We start from the raw sequence: 23,893 nt of genomic DNA on the forward strand, positions 1-23,893 counted from the left end.
CCTCCAACCTGTGTCCCTAGGATAGTGTCTACCATCTTGTGCCTCCAGTCCAGGATCCTGAGTTGCAGCACCAAACCTTGGACAATGATGGTCCTGGAACCAGTTGGACGGGGCACCCTGTGGCAAGGGCAAAGGCCTGTGGGGGGTGGGGAGTATGTGGGAAGGATGCTTTGGGCCAGCGGAATGAGGCCACTGGGGATGCTCCTGGCCAGGACACCATCAGCCATATCTTGGAGGTCTATTAGGAGTCCCAATGTGTGATGGGCCAGCTACTCGTAGAACTTCTGGAGATCAAGCAGCTGCAGAGGGACATACATAGGGATATGAGTGAACAGTGGGAGGCCCACAATACCAGCATCAGTCCCAGTCACTGGAAGGGAGATCCTGTCAAGGAAAGAACCTGATCCAGACACCCCTGCCTCTGTAGCAGCAGATCCCCCCTCAAGAAGGGACATCCAGCAAAGACTCCAGGAGGTGTAGGTTGCAAGGCACCCACCACTGCCAGCAAGTGACCCCTTCCTAAATGAACTCCTTTGTGTGCCACATATTTACTCTGTTGACTGTTCTTCAACCACCTTCCAATTCCAATTCCAATGGGAGGAGTACACTGGACTTTGAACTTCCATTTGTGTGTCATCTACTCTGATGATTTCATCCACCAGGACTGGACCCTTCACTGTTATTTCCAATCATGCCCCAATTTTATTTCATGCTCCACTTTTCAATAAATCCTCCTATCACAAAGTCAGTGTCTGCTTGCTTCTGTTCCACATTTAGCTATGTAGAGATGTAACACCATGTAAACCAAATGAGGAAGATACAAGATACTGTTCTGTGCTAGCCACTCATCTGAATTCCAGATGTTCCAATGGGGCAATGACAGTTCCCCAATCCGAGTGAGGACTAACGTGACTGCAATGAAGAGTAAAATGCACTCTTGCAAGTCTTCAAGTGGAAGAAGGTTTTGAGAAGAGACTGCAGAATCGGACTGCTGGACCCTGGACTGTGTGCAGTGTTGAGCATCAGGACTTCAGATTTTTCAAAATACTGGGTTCTTGTTTTTTTAGGATTCTGGGCTGCAAAAGAATCACTTCATTAATACATTGACCTTGCATGAACTATTGTACATTGTATAATGTCAGTTATTGTTGACACATTGTCCATACCTTTCTATAAGGCTAAACAAGCCTCTTTCTATTTTTACAATACTTTCAGAGTCTCTGAAGCAATGTCCAAACTCAAAAATAAACAACTTGACTAAAGAGCTTCTTTGTTTTCTGGAGTGATCTTTTGCCAACAATAGTATTGATAAACTTACTCTATTTCCAATATCATAATTCTCAGGGGAGCACTTGTTACAGGAAATACATCTTTCCTTAATGTCTATTTAGTGGTATCTTGGATATCTACCCAAACAATAAATCACGCTAGTTCTTATTGCCATAAATATTTTAAAACACAGAGCTCTGTTTTCTTTCATTCAAGTGATTAATCTTTCTTTACCTTGAAATGAAGTTACTTGCTTCAAAATTTCAGAAGAACCCAAACTGGGTTTTTTCACCATTCTCATTTTCCTCTGTTGTACTGGGAATATGGGATCGTCAGCAGAAGACAGAAGAGGAGACCCAGATCTCCGCAGGAAGGCGACCGGAGGGGGAGAATCGCCGGAACTCAAATGGAGGCTCTCCGGAGTACGAGAAATGCTGGAACTCGATTGGTAGCTGGTTAGAGAACGAGGAACACTGGAGGCAGATCAGAGAACAAGGTACTTGATTTGCACTGGATCTTGAATAGAGGCAGGCTGGAGGACAAGGAACTTGACTTGACTGGAAGTAGGGGAGCAGAGCAATAGGTTCTCTCAAGGCCTCAGGCTCACAAGTATCCTTAAATAAACAAATGTGCACATGTTCCTTTTGGCAGTTGATTGCTTGTTCAGGAAATGAGCAATTATCCCCCTGATTGTGGCATATGTTCAGTACAGATCACATTGTGAAGATCACATGTTTTGGAAGTTACGGCTGGAGCAGGTGGAAAACCAGTTGGTTGCTTGTTAAGGAAATGAACAATTATCCTCCTGATTGAGGCACATGTTCCATACAGATCACATTGTGAAGAACATATGTTTTGGCAGTTACAGTTGGCACATATTTAGCAGGTGGGATACAATGTGCATAATCAACAAGCATTGGATATAATAAATGATACATTTAACAAGCATTGGTTATTGCAAATTTGATATTCAAGGATGTAATAATATACCCAAATAAGTCTGAATGTTGCAAGCAACAGCATCTTATTGAAATCGAGCTCTTGGATGTGTATCCACAACAGATACTAATGCAAGGAGGGATATGTTGCAGATTCATTATCCTGCTAAGGATTACAACCAACACACACAAACACATTGCTACAAGTGTCTGGTAACACCACACCTTTTATTACAGTGTACGTCACATAGGCTGTTGGCATGTCTAGACTGTCATAGCCAAAAATGGCTGACTCATATTGTATCAAGGGACACATACCAGGTTACAGACCCTGGAAGGAAGGGCCTTGTAAGACATTGTCCTGTAAAACAGACAAACAGAAAAGTGAATGGTGTCACCAACTTGAGCCTTATTACATACCAAACTAAAGAAATCTAACATAACATAACCAAGATACAGACAGAGGGAAGTACAACATACCTGATCACTGATCCATCATAATCCAATGACCTTGCATCTGGTGGTATGAAACAAACACATGCCATTGTTGTGGCACAGGCTGGATACAGGTCATACAAGAAGATTGTTTAGCCTATGTGAAGGGTAAATACCTTGCTTACACATGATGGCAACATATTACATGCCCACATGATCACACATGATCCAATCGGCCCAACACAGCACACTAAACAGGTTCAATGTACACATCTGACCTTCCACTGTTCAAGCTGCTTGGCACAAGTCTCATACACCTATATTCACTGACCTACAGAAACCTGAACAACCCATGTCCACTTCATATGTCAGAACTGCATGAGATACCTGTCAATACCACAACTCTGAAATGCCAACATGAGGATGTCATGGTGAAGGTCCCTGTACAAAGACAAAACAAGGAGTATATGCTTGGAAAACAATTCCTATTACACAAATCATATGGCAAGCACCTGGAAAGGAAATTACATTGCAACAAGACTGACACAAACAAAGTAGCTACATCAAGGTGGGGATAAGTCAAAGGCTAACCCTTAATGCACCCTTTGGCTGATTATTGCAGAGTATTAGCTCCCTAGTTGTTGCCAAAACACTCCACTCCACATATTCTAACAACTACAGTTCTTTGTAAAGTCTGAATCATTACATCACATGACATACTTACACTCATGAAAAGAAGCTATTGATGAGATCTTCCTGCAAGTCATCTCCTTCTTCTTCACCATTGTCATCCTCACTTGCCATTTCATTAGTCTCACACGGTGGCACTGCAGCTTCCCCTCCTCCAGGATGTACAGGATATTCCTCCACTGGGCGATGTTTTGGAGCATGCAGCAGATCACAGTTATCTGAAACACCTTCCTGAGTGAGTAGAGGAGGGCTCCACCTGTCCAGTCCAGACACCTAAACCTAGCCTTCATGAGCCCAAACGCCTGCTCCACTTAATCGACTTTTTCATGCATGGGGCTCATTGGAGTGGACTTCCCCTGACATAGTTGGATTCCTTATTGGCGCCAACATCCAAGGACAGTTTGGATATGCAGAGTCACCGGTTAAGGAATGGAACATATGAGTCCCTCTTTTCAGGATTGTGGCACCTGACAATGTACACACACAAACAGGATAGGTGTGACTTACCAACCAGCCAGGCCCTCTCTTGGTACAGTTGTGACATCAGCTGGGGTATAGTGCTGTTCCGCATTATGAAGGAGCCATGGGCTGAACCTGGATAACGGGCACAGACGTGTGAAATGTATATATCCGTCAAACAACTTGAAAGTCAATGGAATGGAAGTTCTTTCTGTTGCGGTTTATTTGTTCATGGGCATGCAATGGAGCTAAGCCAACATGCATGCCATCAATGGCCCTCACCACAAGTGGGATGAGTGCAAAACCATAAAAGTCAGCATTCATATGGGCAAAATCCTGATGTTGGGGGAACTGGATGTAGCTGTCCAGGTGTTTCAACATTCCTTAGAGGACTTCCTTCAACACCAGACTGAACATAAGTTGAGACATGACACTGTATGTTGGAAGGAGCCTGTGGGTAGGAAGTGCAATACTGAGATGACTTGTACAATGAGTGGTATGCTGGTTGGATAACTAATAGCCGACGTCAGATCTGGCTCTAACTGGTGACATAAGTCCACTATTGTTTGCCTATTCAGATGATACAGGAGTATTATATGGCTTTCTTTCATGGTCCGAAGATCTGGCAGTGGATGGTAGACAGGTGGTTGTTGTACCTTCCCTTTCCCTGGGTATCTATGCATGACAAGACATGAGTTCTAACATTAGTCATTGTGTCCACAGCAACATATAAGATACATGTCAATTATATAATGTGACAAGATATTTCAGGAGGGATAGCCATGGCAACCAGGACACATCACAGCTGCAAAGAACACAATGGTCACAAGTAACCCCCATGATTTTCCACACATATGTCCACAATATGTATCTAGATCAAACTCAAAAATGTACATTGTAATTACCCCTCGAAAAGTGACTGGATATCCAAACCACAAAAAAGACCATTAGTGGGAGTGGACTGTGCCCCTCTGTTAAATTCTATCTATATCCTGCAACATACTGCAGCAGTGTTTGAGTAGCAGGACTTACATGACAAGACAGGATACGCATGTTTTTGAGCTCAAAACAACATTATTGGAGGTGTGACACAGTTTGTGAAACCCAATACCACATTTCAGACCTCTGGAATGGCAGCTGCCTAACCTACTCCACTGGACATTAGGAGCCTCCCACAACTGCCGGCGGAAGTTATCATGGTGGTAGGTGGTTGCAACCGTGATGGACACAGTCATAGGCTAACGTCGTTGCCAGTGGTGGTTGTGGGCCAATGGCTGTGTCCACCAGCAGTGACGACCGCCTACATGGAGGACATAACTGCCATGTTCTGCAGAATCATTCACTTGACTCCTGACACTACTGCCAGCAAGACCTCCATGACCTGAGCTGCTGTGTACCCCCTCTGGGAGCAATTATACCACATCCATCAGGTGATAGGGCCCCTGCCTTCTCTCCAGAGGAACTAGAGAGGCTCGTAGATGAGGTCCTACTCCTGAATGGTCAGCTCTATGGTACACCAGAGGAGCAGGTAAGTACTTCATATTGACAGTACACTCTCTGTACTTCACCATCGTTTCCCTCCTCACAGGCTAGAATGTGGGCTTGTGTGCCAGGTTGACTATTCATGTGCCTGTTGTGGCAGTCTTTGTGGCATCAATGGGATGTACAATGTGCAGGTATTAGTGGCCAGTGCCATATGTAAAGTTAAGTAACATTGTGTTGTGTGATGTTTTTGGGTTCCTAGATCCTCCGTGTGTTGGATGCATATAAGTAGGTGAGGAGACATTACTGCCATCCACTGACATCTCCTTCTACATTATTGTTGTAAATGTCAGACAACATGTATGTGCATGATAGCATGAGTAAAGTATGCATGTTGTACCAGTCAGTTGACAGTAACGTGAGCAACGTGTATTGTGCCACTGAGATTTGTAAACACATCTGCCCTTGCTAAACTGTTGTTTGAAAGGCATATCATGACTCACTCTGCCCTTCAGGTGCTATACACAGCCCATGCCAAATGGCTGTTGGCTACATGATGTACTGTCATGCATGGAAGTGATGGGAATGGAGTGTCATGTAGGTTCAGTCTGCTAAGCCTGTAGAGACCATGGACTGGCAAATGTATCTTCCAGTCTGGCTCGTAGTTTAGGCTGGGATAGAGTCTCTGTGGCTTTGCAACTGTGGCAATGTGGCCACTCCATGTACCCCAGCAGACCCTGTCATGTGGGCAATATGAGGCTCTGGTGCAAAAATCCTGTCCAGAATGCCTCATTTCTTTAATTAGATTAGGAATGGGTACAGAGTTAAGCCATTAAGGTAGTCCATATGTCAACTTGACATCATTGTCAATATGTGTCTTTGACTCATGACAGGTTCCTTACTCCCACAACCGTGTTGTTACCTTCCCACACGTTATATGTGTCCAGTACAGGCTTATTGCATAAATGACAGTCCCACAGTGCAGACAGTGTGTTGGTTCCTGGGAGACCATGGTATGTGACTCAGTAGTTTGGTCACATAGCAGAAACTGTACAATCAATCCCTTTGTTTGTTGCATGCCATCTTTGTAGGATAGACACATATGTCCAAAGGAGTAGTATAGGTACATACCACAGAACCATACCCCCTGAAGTGGCATGAGTCTGCGTTTGTTAGTCCACATGTCCACACATGGACAGGGAAGACATTTTCCATACCCATCATGACTCTCCCTTCATTGTTACCCATGTGTAGTGTTGGAGTTTGTACTCTGGCAGTTGCCTGTAGGGGTTGTATGCAGAGAGTCATTCTCACAGTGTTGATCCATTCATGCCTAAGCTGAAAAAGGTGGGAGGACCTGAGGTGCTGGGCCCGGAAGATCACAGAGGTCCAGCTGTGGATGTCCTCCCAATGTGGCAGGGGTGACTGGTGGCCCATGACCCCACTAATGGCCCACATTCTGGTGGTGGCCTATCTGGAGCTTGATGGGTGTTTGAAGGCAGCACAGCAGCCACAACAGGGTTAGTACAGGGCATATTCCTGCCTGTCCCATTGCCAAGTGAATGGGTTAGGTTCTGACAGGTCCTCCTGACAATTAGTGATGAGCCATGTGTCACACAGTAGATGAGTGATTGTGTAGACATGTCATGTGGGGCATACTGATGTGCCTTGCATATTTGCCCAGGGACCTAGGACATGACTGGGTGGAATCCACAGACCACTTGCTCTGCAGGAATGACATATGGCTTGGTACATTGATCAATCAAGTACTGTTGTTGTAGTGGGTAACTTCTGTGCAACAGACCACTGCTCCTAAATATTCCAGGACAAAGGTAAATAGGTGATGGATCATCGTCCTCTGCCATGTGTCTGGGTGAATGTGTATATAGGCATTTGCACCCAGGAACTAATTTTCTTCAGCATATGATGAGTGCTCATACCTCACTGCAGTCTGTAATGTGAAGCTGCCAACGCACATGTGCCAGGGCTTACATTGTTCTTTGGATGCAGCTATGGGTCAATACTTTCATTTGGTAAGTGAAGAATGTCCATTCACAAGAATTATGTGCCATCATTTTGCCAACATTCCTTGTGCCTACATGTCAGGGTGTGCCCCTTTCTCTTTGGGAATATATTTGTAAGTTGTAGTTTCATGTGTAGTCTACCTATGTTGATGGGATGATGTCTGTATTCACTCACCTATATGTCAATGGCAAACTGTTTGTGGAATAGTACATTTACAATAGGGGTACATTTCATGTTGTGCCACATACAGGAGTGTGTCACCATTGTTTATTGGCTCACCCTCACCCACCGTAGCATGTCATTTGGCATGTACAACCGCAGTAGCAATGAGGGACATGTAGACAGACCTCGAATTTTGGGCGACAGTGTGAAAATATATGCCCTTGATGTGGCATCATGTGTTAAAGTGCACTGCACATGTGCAATGGGGAAGGTTTGTTCCCTAACTGTTGGCCAGCATCATGGAATGACTTGCGGTAATGTGTTTGGTACAGCCATTCATCTACAGACATCTTAGTTTGTGGGACCAAAATAGAGACAATGATGCAGCTTCCCATTGGGCAACATGTTGATGGCCCTGAACAAACACTTGCAAATCTCAGGGCCTCTCCAACATGCAAAGGACTAAAGGCTTGTACTAATGCACTCAAAGTATGTCATTGTAAGGAGTGGCATACATTAGTGGTGATTACCCTGGGGCTTGCTGAATCATTGTGTTGTGTATTTTGGGGACATCCCCCCTGATATACTACACATGATGTCTACAGTATCCATTTCCATGCCAAGAGGGTGGCACATTTGAGCAGCATTAATACTACCCCCATGACTCTATTGAGAGAAATATCACTTGGTGAACAGTGCATTTTTTATATGCTTCCAGTGTGACATAGGTATTTCGATGTCACGTTCTCCAGGATATTGTACTTTTGTCATCAGAATGGCATGCTTTTGTAGCATAATTTCTCATTGTTGGGTCACCATGTATGTGACAATTAGATGTGTGCATGACCTTGGGCGGGACCTGCAAAAATGCCTTTGGCATTGACCTACTATTGTATGCCAACAGGTGACTGAGGTCTGCTCCATTGAGCAAAGGTTTGTGGATGATGGTGTCTCCTACTTGTTGAATGGGTATTGTGATTGCACAACTTCAGCCATGCAATTTTAGTTGTGTGAGATCCAGATTTTCCTGTGGGCAACTGTTGACAATTCATATGGCATAAATGCATATGGTATGGCACATGTATGGGCCACTTAGGTGGAGTTTGTTGCTGCGGCCTACTTGACATCAAGGTAATGTATGCTAATCAGAGTTGTTGTTCAAGTGTGATCATGGACATGTGATTGCCCTATTTCTCTTTGTATTTGTAGCATTTGTATCAGCAGGCAAAGGGAACAGGGAATAGCTGAATGGGGAAGCATCTGGCCACAGAAACTTGGGTTAAGACACCACAGCACAGAGGGGCCCAGTGACTTAGCAGGTGAGGGGAGTCCCAAGGGGGAGATAGGGACATTGTCGTCATCATCGGATTCTTCCCCCAGTGGACATTCCCGAGTGGTGACGGACCCATCCAGGCATCCTTCTGTACCATCCTCGTCTGCCACCCCATTCTAACTACCCTCCCTGTTGCTGCCCAACCAGTTGGCCATGCCTGCCCACCCAAAAGAGTGGGTGTCTCATTTGCCGCAGACACCTCTGTCCTAGTCCCTGTTACCCCTGCTGCCCTCAGTGAGGAGGCTATTGACCTCCTGACAAGTATCTCTGTGGGTCAGTCTTCCATTGTGAATGTCATCCAGGGTTTGGCTCCCAAGCTACAACAAACCAATACATTCCTGGGAGGCATTCATGGTGCAATGGATGGCCTACAGAGATCTTTTCAGGCTTTGGCCTCCTCACTGATGGCAGCCAGTCACTCTCCCAGCTTCCGTTCCCCCTCCACCTCCCTCTTCCCAGTCCAAATCCCCCTTCTCCTACCTATTCAAAGCACACAGACAGATCCACACACATCCAAATCAACACCCAAGAGGAGCACACACAAACACAAGCACCACAAAACACACTGGCATGCAGGCAAACAACAGACAACCACAGTCAGAACAATAGACACCACTTCCCTAGACACACCCACAACCCTCAGCATTACACACACAACATCCAGCATACTCAGAGGCACAACATGACAGTCAGTGATCTATCATACCCTCGGACCCCACCCCCAGCACACCGCCAGAGATCCACCACATGCACCATACCCACAGACACCATCACTACAGACACACAGACATCCACCACATCCAGCATACCCACAGACACCACCCCAACAAACACACACATCCACCACTCCATCCACTCAGTACCTCCACCTCCCAGTTCCCCAAGACACACAAACACACTCACTCACCCAACTAACAGACATCAACCAAACACAAGCATACTTCCTAGAAGCACGCACCTACAACATCCACACCAACACAGCAGACAACCACCCCCTCGACCTCCAAATCCGACCCCCTTCTGCTGCCCATCCCCATGTCCCTAACAAAGATGTTTTGTTTGACCTTGACCATTCCCCTGTTCCCTCCACTCCGTCACAAACCCAAGAGGCCCCCACCCAGCTCTCAGCCCCTCCCTTCCACCTCCAAGGCCACCCCAGCCCTCCTTGCAAGCACATATACCTCTCCCCCCCAAGAAAAAGACCACCCCTCCCAAAAAGCAGACCACCCCCTCCCAAGACCAAGATCAAATTCCCAAATCTGACCACACCCCAAGGATGATCCCTGAGGTGCCTGCCTGCCCCCTTGATGCTTCTTCCTGTGCTGGTCCTGATTAATTTGTGTTGTATGTCTACAGTTGTGGGTGTTTCAGCCTGGTTGCTTAGCCATTTGCTGTTCTTTGCAGTATCTGACTTTGTGGCAGTGCTGGTCTCCCCCAAGAGAAGAGTATGTGTTGAGTGTATGGAAATGCAATGGTGGTGTCATGGCATTGTGTACTGTTTGTTATGATAAGTATTTTATGTTGTGATATGTATTATGGATGCCCCATCCATTTTGTGCAGGTATTGTTTGCATAGTGATTTTTGTACATTTATCTCTCTGTCTACTGTGCACATCGTTGTCCTTCCATTGTGCTGTGATGTGTGTGATGTGTGTGTGTCCATTGCAGGACTGTTTCTTGGGAGTGGTATTTGTGTTCTATGACTCATCCATACATAGCTGGTGTGTATGAGATGACAGTCCATTGCCTGTGAGGAATGTGTGTGTGTGAGTTGTATTGATATATGCAATGTTGTTGTGTTGTTGGTGTTGTGTGAGACAATGTTGAGTAACCTTCACTATGACTGTGCCTGAGATGAGTGAGAGTGTGTTTTTGTATAGTGTTGCAGTGCAGTGTAAGTGACCTGCAAAAAGGGGGCATATTGTGACTGTGAATACACAATATACAAGGGATACAAACTCCAACGCAAAGACCGCCTCAACAGGCCAGGGTGTGGCATCGCCATCCTACACAGGGACACCATCAAAGCCACCACCAGCTCCCAAAGACACTATTGACAACACAGAAAACATGCACTTCCTGATCTACATTAACAACAACTCCACCCTCAGAAGTACACTAATTTACAGACCACCAGGAACACGCCCCGCCTTCTGCAACACCATCGCCGACACCATCAGCTCACACGCCCTCACCTCCACAGACTACATCCTCCTCTGTGATTTCAACTTTCACTTGGAGAACCTTCAAGACCACAGCTCAACATCTCTCATAGACAACCTCACCAACCTCGGACTCAAACAACTAGTCACCGCACCCACCCACTCAGCAGGACACACGCTCGACGCAATTTTCACCTCAAGCCAACACATAGCCTACACCCACACCACCGAACTCCTCTGGACTGACCACCACTGCGTCCACTTCTCCTTTGCCAAACCCCCCACACACCACCATCAACACACCACACCCTACCACATGTGGGACAAGATCCCCACTGAACGCCTGAACTCCCAACTGGCTCACAACCCCCCCTCCACACCAACGACCCCAACCCAGGAGCCCACAACCTCTCAAAATGGATCACCACCTGAGCAGACACACTAGCCCCCCTCAGAAAACAGATCGCCACCCGCAACATCAAGAACGCCCCATGGTTTACCACCGAACTCCAAGACTCCAAGCGCAAATGCCACCAAGCGGAGAAAATATGGCGACAAGAACCCTCTACAACCAACTTCTCCACCCTCAAAGCCACCATTCGCACCCATCACCAACTCATACGCACCACCAAAAGAGACCACTACAAGACACGCCTTGACAACAACTCTCAAAACAGCAAAGAACTCTTCACCATCATTAATGAACTAGCAAAACCCAAAGCCAGCAACATAGACCCTTCACACACACAGCCCCTAAGTGTCGCCCTCTCCAACCACTTCCACCACAAAATCCTGGACATCCACAACAGCTTCATACCACACACACCCCTCACTCACCCAACTCAACCCACACTCATGATCCCCCCACCACACTCACCACCTGGGCCCCCACCACACACGAAGAAACTGAAAAAACCATGAACTCCATCCGCTCCGGATCCCCCTCCGACCCCTGCACACATCGCATCTACAACAAAGCCAGCCCAACCATCACCCCCATACTCTGCGACATAATCAACTCCTCCTTCGACGCCGCCACCTACCCAGACCCCTGGAAGCATGCGGAAATCACTGCTCTCCTAAAAAAAAAAAAAGCCGACCCAGATATCCTCTCCAACTATCGCCCCATCTCCCTCCTCCCCGTCCCCGCCAAGGTCACTGAGAAACTAGTCAACACCCGCCTATCCCACTACCTCGAAGAAAACAACATCCTCGACCCCTCACAATCCGGGTTCCACAAGAACCACAGCACGGAAACCGCCCTCAACCCATGCACTGACGACATTAGGACCAAAGTCGACAAAGGCGAGACCGTCGCACTCATCCTTCTAGACCTCTCCGCAGCCTTTGACACTGTCTGCCACCACACACTCCGCACACGCCTCCACAACATAGGAATTCGCCACAAAGCCTTAGACTGGCTCACCTCCTTCCCCACTGACTGGACCCAAAGGGTCCGCCTCCCACCTTTCCACTCCACCACCACCAAGATCATCTGCGGAGTCCCCCAAGGGTCCTTTCTCAGCCCCACTCTCTTCAACATTTACATGATCCCCCTAGCCAACATCCTCCAATCACACGGAATCACTATCCTCTCCTACGCAGGTGACACCCAACTCATCCTCTCCCTCACCCGCAACCCCACCACCGTCAAAACCAACCTACACGCAGCTTTCCTTGACACCGCCAACTGGATGACAACTAACCACCTCAAGCTTAACTCCAACAAAACCGAGATCATCATCTTCGGCCCCAACAAAACCATAAGGGACGACTCCTGGTGGCCCACCGCCCTAGGACCCGCACCCACCCCCGCAAACCACGCACGCAACCTCAGCATCATCCTGGACCCCTCCCTCTCCATGACACAGCAAATCAATGCTCTTACCTCCTCCTGCTTCCTCACACTCCGCACTCTAAAAAAATCCTTCAAATGGATTCCCCCAGAGACCAGGAAGACAGTCACCCATGCACTCATCAGCAGCAGACTCGTCTACGGTTACGCCCTCTATGCCGGCACCACACTCAAACTCACACGCAAACTCCAAAGAATCCAGAACACAGCTGCGCGCCTCGTCCTTGGCCTCCCCCGCCACAAACGAATCTCACCACACCTCAAAACCCTTCACTGGCTTCCCATAAACAAGAGAATCACATTCAAGATCCTCATCCACGCACACAAATCCCTCCACAACACCGGCCTGACATACCTCAACGAAAGAGTGAACTTTCACACTCCCGCCCGCAACCTCCAATCAGCCAACCTCGCCATAGCCACAGTCCCCCGCATCCAACGCACCACCACAGGAGGCAGGTCCTTCTCCTACCTCGCCCTCAAAGCCTGGAACTCCCTCCCCACCAACCTCCGCAAAACCAAAGACCTCCTGCTCTTCAGAAAAAAACTCAAAACATGGCTGTTCGAACAGTGACCCTCCTGCCACCCCCCCACCAAGCGCCTTGAGACCATCACGGGTGGGTAGCGCGCTTTATAAAAAAAACGTTTTTTATTTTTTTATTTGAATGTCGCCATCTTTATGTATGATTCCAACTGTGTACACAATGAGACGTGTACTTGGTGCCCGTAGCATGACCCCCATATGATGTGGATGACGGCGCAACAAACTGTTGTTGAGTGTAATGAGATGTGTGTACTTACAGTCGGTTGCGTCCATGGCGGGAATTAATTTTGTGCTTCATTGATGATCAACAACACTGGCAGGTCTGCGTGATGGGCTCCAGGGTGGCACTCAATGAATGAGGCTGCCTGCAGGTGATGGTCTCCTTTTATTCTCCCTGATTCCACCTGCTGAGACGTTGTGGTTTTACCGCCACTGTAACACTGGTGATGTGTAACATCATAATGTGTCAGACTGCAACACAGTCCACCTGCCTGTTTGCACTGCCTTGTGATTGTGGAGGCCTGTGCTGCCTGGCTGTGCCAGCAGGACCGCTGTGTTTTTTTCTCCATAGGACTGCATGACTCATAATCTGGTGGTCAGACCACCAACACGATGGTGGTCAGATCGCCACCACTGCCATGGTGGTCTACGGCCTACCAAACTAGTAATTAGTCCCTTCATTTTTAGATTGCTTATGTTGGACAGCAGTGTGTTACGTATGCACCGAATTAGTGTAATTTTTCTTTACTCTAATTCAGTGCAAAACTAACTCCATATTTATACTTTGGTGCTAGACCTGTCTAGCACCAAATTTATGGAGTTAAAGTCATTTTTTGGAAGTGGAAACATACCTTGCCTTAATTAGATGCAAGGTAGGTGTTCCCGTGCAAACAAATGACTCTATGGCCTTAACGGCATATTTATACTCCCGTGCAAAAATGGTCACAAGAGGGAGGAGGGGGTCAAAAAATGGTGCAAAGCTTGCTTTGCCCCATTTTTTAACGCCTGGGTCAGGGTAGGTGTTAGGGGACCTGTGGGCCTATTTCCATGGTGGAACAGCATGGAATAAGCCCACAGGTGCCCTCCCCAGGCCCCAGGGACACCCCCACCCACACCAGAGGGACAACGGATGATGGGGGACCCCATCCCAGGTAAGTACAGGTAAGTTCAGGTAAGTATTTTATTTTATTTTTTAAAGTGCCAGTCGGGGCCCTGAAATGGGACTACCTACAAGGCACTGGGTGCATTGGCCATACCCAGGGGACCCTGGTCCCCTGTGCTGGCCATTGGGTTGGTTGGCATGACTCCTGTCTTTTATAAGACAGAAGTCATGTGGTATAGATGGTTTTGCGTCAGAAAATGACTGTAGGCAGGTTAGAGTATTTTTTTTACTCTAACCTGCCTAACATCATTTTTTGGTGCAAAAAACCTTTCTTCCATACGGCCAGCCCAACCTGACTAAAGTCATTTTTTTTTGCCGCTAGACTACCCTTTGCACCGGCTTGCACCATTCCATAAATATGGGACCCGGCTGGTGCACAGAAATGGTGCAAGCCGGTGCTAAACTTTTTAATGCAAAACTGAGTTGGTGCAGTTTTGCACCAACAAATATAAATAAGGGCCTTAGTATTTACAAAACCATGCAGAGCTAGGCAAACTGATTATGCTTGGCTTAGGAAATGGCAACAAGGATTTTGCATCAAGGCTGCACCACAATTGTGACGTAACCTTGATACAAAATCATAGCAATTTTGGGTATTGGTCACTGAGGTTTCGGTCTTCTTTTGTAATTTGCTCCCGAAGTTTGCTTATCCAACTGAAAACAGACGCTATTTGTTTTCCTTTAAGATTATTCAGAAGATTGTTTACTTTATTTATCATCGATAGATAGATAGATAGATAGATAGATAGATAGATAGATAGATAGATAGATAGATAGATAGATAGATACATTGCAATTACTTCTCTGCTTTGTCCTGTTCCACATCTGTTGCAAACCGAAGGCCGACAACAGGGTCATAGAGTGTATGTGTATAAAGCGTCATACACATATAAATATATATATATATATATATGTATATATATATATATATATATATATATTAACCATCTTCCAAATTCATATAGATGTTTATATATATATTAATATTTCCATCTTCCAAATTGCTGGCAGCTGCCTTGCTTCAGACCGGAGTGCTTGTCGGAAGAACCAAAATTGCACAAAATCTTTTGTGTTGATTTAACAAGAAAGGCTTCAATGTCTGCTACAATGCTTAAAATCTTTATTCAATTGCCGCTGTCAAACAGCATTTTGGTCGCGTTTATTACCTTGATCACTGACAAGGAGAGCGGGTTACATTTCCTCATAGAAAGTTCATCTAATGTGTGACATCACTAATGAAACTGTGAAAAGACTAAGGGCCTCATTGCGAGGCTGGCGGTCTTTAGACTGCCAGCCCTGCTGTGGCAGTCAGGACCACCACTGCTGTAGTGCTGTAGCACTGCTAATTACCCCACAAATTACGCCACTCATGACGTCTTTGATAACCACATTGATAATATCAATGTAGTATTTGCCGTAACATTTTTGACGAAAAAACTGTGCATGGCAGGGGTGCAAGTTATAGTTACCTGAGGGGCATGAGTTATTGTTACTTGAGATAACTCGAAGTATAACAGGTGAATTTCTATGGTTTTGTACGTTTAAAATGTGAGCCTAACTATAAAGCCCCTGTAACCTTTGTTTTTTTACGTGAATATATATATATATGTATATATTTGTTGGACCTCGCCCTTTTACAGACTTTTTGCTTTTTGCCTCCTTATTTTTCTGACCTTTATTGGCTGACATTTTGACCCTGTGCACTTTTTCACTGCTAACCAGTGCTCAAGTGCATGTGCTCTTCTTTACAAAATTGATATGATTGGCTTATACCTAATTGGCATATTTAATTTACCTATAAGTCAATTGTAAAGTGGTATCTCTATACCCAGGGCCTGTAAATTAAATGCTAATAGTGGGCCTGCAGCGCTGCTCGCGCCACCCACTGAAGTAGCCTTTCAAACCTATTTCAGGACTACTAGCACAGGGCTTGTGTGCGCAGTTCTCTGCCACAGGGACCAGGCATCTAAATTTACTTGCCAGGCCCAGAACTCTCCTTCTACTACATGTAAGTCACCCCTACGGTACGCCCTAGCTAGCCCTATGGGCACGGTGTATGTATGTAGAAGTCAGGACATGTGCCAGGAAGCGTGGCCTGTCCTGCTAGTGACAAACAGCCTAACTTGGTGTCTCACCGCTGTGAGTGCTGCGTTCTCATAGGATTGCATTAGAAATGCCCTGCCTTATGTGTAAGTGGTATTGTCTGATTTATGAGGGGTAGCGTAGGCATGTTTGATATGGTTGTGATAGGGATAAGAAATGCTGGTTACTGGTGTAGGTGTATTTTTTATCACTATCACAGAAATGCCACTTCTAGAAAGTGCGCATTTATCTGTGCTTATGACTTTGGTGTTTTGCAGCTTGCCTCCAATCCACGTCTGGGCAGACTGACAGTTGGGGCTTTGTGCATACTTTTCAGACAGCCTGAACACAAGTAGGGTGGAGGTCTACAGAGGTGCATCTACATATTGTAAAGCCTTCCTGGGCTGAGAGAAGGGAGAGGCGGGGCACACCTGCATTTGTAAAGGCTGTGCCCTGGCCTCATACAACAGGGTCATTTACCCCCCACTGATGTTTGGAGCCTGTGCTGTAGGAGAGAATGGGCACTCCCAGAACCAGTTGTAACTGGTTGATACCCCCTCTCCTTCCCATTGTAAAACACTCTGAAAACTTAGTATAAGTACAGGGGAATTTTCCCCACAATTAAGACATCATTTGACATCACTTTGGACATCCTGGGAACTCCAGGAACCCTACCTGGAGCTGGACAGGACGCTGTTGATAGGACTTACCAGGCCCACCTTGGACTGCTGCTGCTGTGCTGACCTGTGACCTGCCTGATCACCAGGAGGAACTGCCACTGCTTGCACCCCCTTGTTGTGCTGATCTGCTGTTGGATTCTCCAGTCCTGCTCCCCCTTCTTCACCTGTTGTCTCCAGAGGCAGGGTGCTGTGGCCCCTGACCTCTGAAAACGCTCTTCAGCACGGGGAGTTCTTCCTCGGCTGTATAGCGACTTGGGAGCGCTCTTGTGGTAGCTGTAAGCACTTTTTCTAAAGTGCGCTTTTCTAACTGAAGAGAATCACCGCCGCATCCCGGGCTACAGATTTGGGCCCTAGTGCTGTGAAAAGCGCTCTCATAATTACCCCCAAATCACCGTTGTGACCCGGTCGTCGTATTTGCATCCAGCGCGAGGATCGCGCTGTTTTCAGTGCCCCCAGGGCACGAGAAGTCAAGCGGAGCAAGCGTGCTCCTGTCGGCGCCCCCGGGGCACCAGCCGCCTCCAATCCTCTCAGAATCACCGCAGCGGCCCGGGAAGCTGCTTCAAAACACTCACGCACTGCATCGGGTACGGGCGAGTGTCTACGTAGGCACCAGGAGGGGTCCAAGCTCCCACAAGTAACATCGCAGGACTCGGGGAAGGCACGGGCAGCGCTCCCCCTCCCCGGTCTCTGCATTAGGAGCAGGTCGCTCCTTTATCCTCTTTTTAAACAAAGCAGGCATTTTAAAACGGGAAGGTAGACCTCAACGGAGGCCCCCTTCCGCTCGCCCCTAATTGCTGTTGGGGCTCGTCTGGCCCCCACCCCAAGGACAGGGTGTGAGGAGGCCAAGGCAGGCCCCCATCCAAGTCGTGGGCCCCAGGAGGGGCCCTTTCTCTACAAGGAGAGGGTGCAGGCCACCCCTCTCCCCCAGGAGCACCGCATGGCCCCCGTAGTGTGTGCAGGAGCACCGGGGGTCCCCCATGCTCTTCTAGGCACTGGGAGTGTCTCTTCATCAGGAAACCAGGTTCTTTTTAGGGATATAGTGGCTCAGTAAGCCACGTATGGACCTAGGGGAATTTATATGGGTTACCTGCTTTTCCTGCCATTACATATATGTGCTAATGTTCCTTTAATGGACATGACATGCTGATATGTATTTTTATGACTTGTGATATGTTCTCTAATGGTCCTTTTATGGGTATTTATGAGGTATTCCATGAATAGTGCATAGAATTCTTACTGTAATTCCTGACTACTGCTTATTTTGCAGAATCCTGAGTACTTACGTGTTCTAATGTGACAACTGCGTATTCTTGCAGAGTATTAGTAACTTGTGTAACTTTCTGACAACTGCTAAGGTAGCAGGGTATTACTAATGTGTAATGTTGGCCTAATTATGTTTTGTGCAATACAGTTTATTTTTACATAGCTCAGTGTTGTGTTTACTTTGTGGTGTACATTTTGCATCACGTGTGTTGTGTGTGTTGTGCAAACGCTTTGCTCATTGCCTCCGGGTTAGGCCTAACTGCTCGTGCCAAGCTACCAAGGAGGGGAGCAGGGGTGATCTTGGATATGTAACTCCCTTGCCCTGACTAGAGTGGGTGGGTTCTGCCTGGCTTAGGTGCATACCCTAGCCAATCAGAAACCCCATTTCTAACACTATTGCTTAGCAATTGTACCGGAATCCCAAAGCTTACATCTGTGGCAGTCCGAGCGTCAACCTGGAAATCCAAATGATTACAACATGATATCCTCATAAATCAAAGGAAATGCTCTGACACTTTTGAAATTGCGTGCATTCTTTACTGTAGCGATATTTCCTCCCAACGTGTTTCAGCCATAGCCTTGATATATATATATATATATTTATCCATTCCTTGGTCACTGAATCATTCCAGCAAACCATCAGGATAATGTGTACACTTGTGTGTGATGCTGTGACAGAAATGTTAATTCAAGAGGAAGTAGCTAGATCACCCGATGCGTTTCAGCACAAGTCAAACAGTGTGGATTCAAGTACCAAAAACAAACAAAGGACATTTAATTTAAGATAAAGTGACTGATAAATCAAATCTTCCAGATTCACAGTAAAATAGTCCACCAACCTACAATTCAATAAACCAGACAAAATTAATTTTGAAAAGTGATACACGATGCATATGTCAAATCAAAGCAGTCTTACTAATTAATTGCAGACTGCCTCAATGTCCAATTGTTGCCATTGTACAGAAACAGCACTCATGCTTTAAAGGGCCATGAGAAAGTGAAAAGGGTAAAAGATTCAGAATCAATGTTAGTGGATTACTTTATGTGCATCTGGATGATGTGATTTATAGATTTTTATTAACAGACTCACAGCAATGATCCCTTCTCAATTTGTAATTGGTATAAATGCATTACACTTCATTCAAAGATGGCAGCTGTATTTCAGTGTAGAACATTCAAGCAACCCCTTAAACCAAGGGGATAGGTTTCTAAAACCAAATGACAAAAGCTTCTCCTTACTGTAAATTCCAAATCATTTTCAAACACTCTTCACATTCAACACACACACATTTTACCTAAACAAAAAAATCTAAGGAGGAATACCACAATTCTTGGAAAAAAACATAATTTAATCATGAAAATACATTTGTATAAAAGAAATTATAACACATAAATATCGCAAAAAGAGAAACGTCTTTCTAAGGCGAATGGAGACACCTGGGCACCAAGACTCCCTGTTGGTTGAACAGGAGTGTTTTCAACTCTTTTTAAATTTGTCGTCCACCGTAGTGGACCTAATACATGCAGGAAGTTGATTCCATAGCTTAGCAGCCATGACCGAAAAGGAGGAACCCCCACAATGTTGCCTTTTTAAGCGGGGACCATAATTAACTCACCATTACTGGATGGAAGTGGTCTCGCTGGGTGGTATTCCTTCACCTCTCAGTGAGATAGCTAGGCCCCTTCTTGTGAAAAGCTTGGTGAGCAATTGTCAAAGCTTTGAATGCTATGCATTGCCACACCTGGCAACCACTGATGTTTTCCCACCATGGGGTCACAGCAGAGCACCTGGCGATTTTAAACAGAAGCTAGACTGCCATATTCTGCATCACCTGCAGACATTGGAACAGGTAGTCTGGCAGATCGAAATAGTGAAGGTGCATAGTCCAACCCAGAGAGGATCAAAGATCTCACAACCGTCACCTGAGCCTAGTGAAGAAGAAAATAAAGAAATGTTTTCAGCATGCAGAAGAACCAAAAGCAAGCTTTAACTACAGCTGATATCTGGACCCCAAATGAAAGTTGGGTGTTAAATATAACCCCTAAATTTCTGGCCACCAACGGAGGTGGAGGAAGAACAGTACTAGGCCTTGCTCTGCACTACCCCGGAAGGGGATCACAACCAAACAATAGGATTTCATTGTAATTTGTTGTCCCTCAGCCATACCAATACTGCCTCCATGCAGCCAGCAAATGCGTCCTTGGCTTCTGATGAGTCACCATCATACGTAAGCAGGATTTTCATTTATAAAATTAATTAATCATGTACAAATGTCCAGTGTAGATAGATTATATTGCACTCTATCGTTGAGGCATTGTCTTCCAATAATAAATTAATTAGTTAAAAACATCTAACGCAAAAAAAGAAAACCATTCTCAATATGTCATAAACATTTTTTCTTCAGTTACATCAGAGGTCTTCAAACTTGGAGGGCGACAGTGACTCTTCAAGAGAATCATCATGCTGATAGCAGTGCTTTGTTTTTACTGAAAAAAAGCAGAAGGGCAAAAAGCCACTTTGTAATGGGCAACTACTAACATCTTTTGTGGTTCGTACCCTGGCTGTGAATAGGTGTCAAAGAGAGAGGACCTTAAATGATTCTTTTACACTTCAGTAAGACCTGGCTGACCAGAATAGTTTGTTGGCAATCATGTTTTGAAAGCATTATTAAATAAAAAGGGAAAACTGCAATGTTTTAACAAGTTTATAAATATTTAAAAATTGTTAATGTTATAGAATAATTGGGGAAAAATAGGTTTTCATTCTGCAGGAGTCCTAATGTTTTTTTTGTTTTTTTTTACACCAGAGAGGGCACAGTATTAAAAGGTTTGAAGACTACTGTGTTACATTGATAGACTAAATAGTACACTATCTATAGAGAATGAAGGAATGAAGAATACACTTTTCTCCTATTTCGTTTATATATCAAACAGCACAACATTTACCCACACCTTAAGCATTACACCAACCTACACAGTAACAATATATTGGTTATTATTTTAAACACAGGGTGTGATTCTATCAAGGCACAATCACTATAAACATAAAAACAAATCACAATTACCTCCTAAAAAACCTTTATTATACAACTTGTTGTTTTTTCCATTGATTTGGGTTTTTCTAGATAGCACCCCGAGCACCCAGGTGCATCTGTTCACAGTGGGGGCTGCTGCGACTCTGCTTGGTTACCTCATGCCAGTCGATGACAGAGGCTGGTGAGGAAGTCAGTTACTCTTCTTTCTCTTTGTCACATGGAGCGCCAATGGGGTGCAGGCTGTTGGGTGCACTCTACCGTAGCCAGCCATGGGCACAAGGGCAGAGGAGGCACTCAGTGTCACTCCCGAGGCTCTGGCCAGCTTGGTAGTAGTAGTTGGTCAGTGAGATTGCTTCATGGCCCTCTGGGGCCTTCCCTAATTGTGCTGAATTCCATTGATGGCATCCCATTTCTCATGATTAAACCAACAGCCCTTGGATAGGTGAGGCACACAAAGGCAAACTTGTTTTTGGGAGATGAGGGCACATGAACGTCCCATTCTCCATGGGAAAAAATAACCTTGCTCTGACACGCAAGGCCTATTTTGCTTCTGGTGGAGAACTCTATTCATCTGGATCATTTTCAACAGGCTTCCTGGTCTCTAAAGGACCACCTTTTTTGGGGAGCTGGTTTTACTGGCTCCATGCACCAGCTTCCTCCCCTGCGTGCCCATCCTGTCAAGGGAAGGCCACCACAGCCCACACCCAGATTCCTTTGCCCTCCATTTTGGAGCAATCATGAGGAAACCCTGATGTCTAAGGTCCTGATTCACAAAGGTAAACTTAGACTTCAGGTCTAAGTTGCCCTTTGTGAATTGAACCCCTGGACTTCAAATCTAAACTTAGACTTCAGGTCTAAACTTAGACTTCAGGTCCAGGTTTACCATTGTGAACTTGGCCCTTAGACTTCAATCCCAACTCAGACTTCAAATCCAAACTTTGACTTAGGATCTAAGTTTACCTTTGTGAATTGGGCCCTTAGACTTTGAAAAATCTGCCACAATGAAAATGACTAAACAAGATATAGGGGCAGAGGTATGATTTGTTGGTGCAGCAATGAAAAGAGTTGTGCTGTGTTTTGAGGAAGAAAGCAGTGCAGAGTCATAAAAAATGGCATGATACTATTGTCATCCCCTGCACTGGCATCCTAAGGTGACGAATAACCTTTGCACCATGGTACAGAGGTTTGTGTTTGATATCTAGCATAAGATATGTACTGAAAGCATACACTTCCAGTACAAAATGCTATGCTTAGATAAATACAAAAATATTCCATAGGTTGGATGTGTGCTTTACAGTGCAGCCCACATGCAATGTGTGAAATGCTTGTAGAAATTAAAATATTTCTCCAAGGTATTAGTGCCAGCTTCAGGGATGATAGTCTGATCTGACTATGTTAGTGAATTGGGCCTTAGGTAAAAAACTATGGGCGTTTGTGGTGAACCATTTCACATCCTTGACACAAAGTGGTACATATCAGCAAATAACTATTTGCACTGACAAAGGGGTTCCTTTCCAAGGCAAAGTACCCTTCCTACTTTTTTTTCCCACTTTGCACTGGCGCACAATCTTAGTAAATCTGGCTCATGATGTAATATTTCATAATAGACACCATGCGTTCCATCACAAAATAATTACTTTACAATCTCTTTGCGCAAAGTTGCGATACTAGAGTGTGATTATCGTGGTTTCATTATAATTTATTAGCTGGATATTAGAGGGTGACAAATTCCTTGTTGTAGTACAATACCTTTGCTGCTCCAGTATGACTTTTGATTGACACTCCCACACGTGTGCCAAAAGTTAAAAGAAAAGGTGTTATCCTAAGGGTTTTTTCAAGTTTTTTTCATCTGTATCCACTACACCATCTTCCTGACCATTCAGGATTAGGAACTAAAATAAGCCTTGTAATGTTGTTTCCTACAAGCCCGCATCCTGCGAGGAGCAAGAGAGAGCAGTGAGTGAGCTCATTGACAGCAAGGTAATTTGAGGGATTCTACCTTCAATAAATTATTTTAAAACATGGAGTAAAAGCTGTGTTTTAAGACATATTTTTAAGCATATTCTAACTGGCCATAACTTTCAAAACACAGAAAATGATGATCTTACAGTGCACCATGATGTCTATTAAAGGTGGGAACAACAAGGGACTTTGTCAGGATACCAAAATGGGAGGCAGGGGGTACCTTAGAGCTACTTGAGAGGCTTGGTTCACCTGTGTCTGTCAATACCTCTATTCAGGCGCAGTGGGACCTCTCCACGAATGGGAAAACATAGATCAGGAGAGAAAAAGTGAAACAGGGTCAAGTTAACACCTC

This window comes from Pleurodeles waltl, chromosome 2_1 (assembly GCF_031143425.1).
Source record: "Pleurodeles waltl isolate 20211129_DDA chromosome 2_1, aPleWal1.hap1.20221129, whole genome shotgun sequence".
Classification (NCBI taxonomy): domain Eukaryota; kingdom Metazoa; phylum Chordata; class Amphibia; order Caudata; family Salamandridae; genus Pleurodeles; species Pleurodeles waltl.